We start from the raw sequence: 348 nt of genomic DNA on the forward strand, positions 1-348 counted from the left end.
AGATCGCTGCAGTCGGCAGCAGAGAAACGAGCTACAATGTGAGTTAATTGAGATAATTGTCCAGCTTGTATTCACGTTCATAAAAGTGCTCGTTTTGCTGCTAACAGACTCAGATTAATATTCTGAGTGTCTGACAACATTATGGAAAGGATTTCTACGGGGGTCGACCTTTCTGTTGAAGATTAAGATCCTTTTTAAAACATAAAAGTCCGCGAAATTGCGTTCGCTAAACGCACCAGACTCCATGTAAATAATCAGTCATTTTAGCATCGGAAAATACGGCTTCTAAAACATCTCTGAGCTTTGAGCAGCGCTGGCTCTGGCTGTCTGGAGCCTGCGGGTGTAGGG

The 348-nt window shown here is 43.4% G+C and overlaps 1 protein-coding gene across 3 annotated transcripts in view; it reads left to right on the forward strand.

The window, feature by feature from the left end:
• nod1 (nucleotide-binding oligomerization domain containing 1) overlaps positions 1–348 on the forward strand; it is an 11,397-nt gene that overhangs the window by 9,090 nt on the left and 1,959 nt on the right. The window lies entirely within an intron of this gene.

This window comes from Etheostoma spectabile, chromosome 6, assembly GCF_008692095.1.
Source record: "Etheostoma spectabile isolate EspeVRDwgs_2016 chromosome 6, UIUC_Espe_1.0, whole genome shotgun sequence".
Taxonomy (NCBI): Eukaryota; Metazoa; Chordata; class Actinopteri; order Perciformes; family Percidae; genus Etheostoma; species Etheostoma spectabile.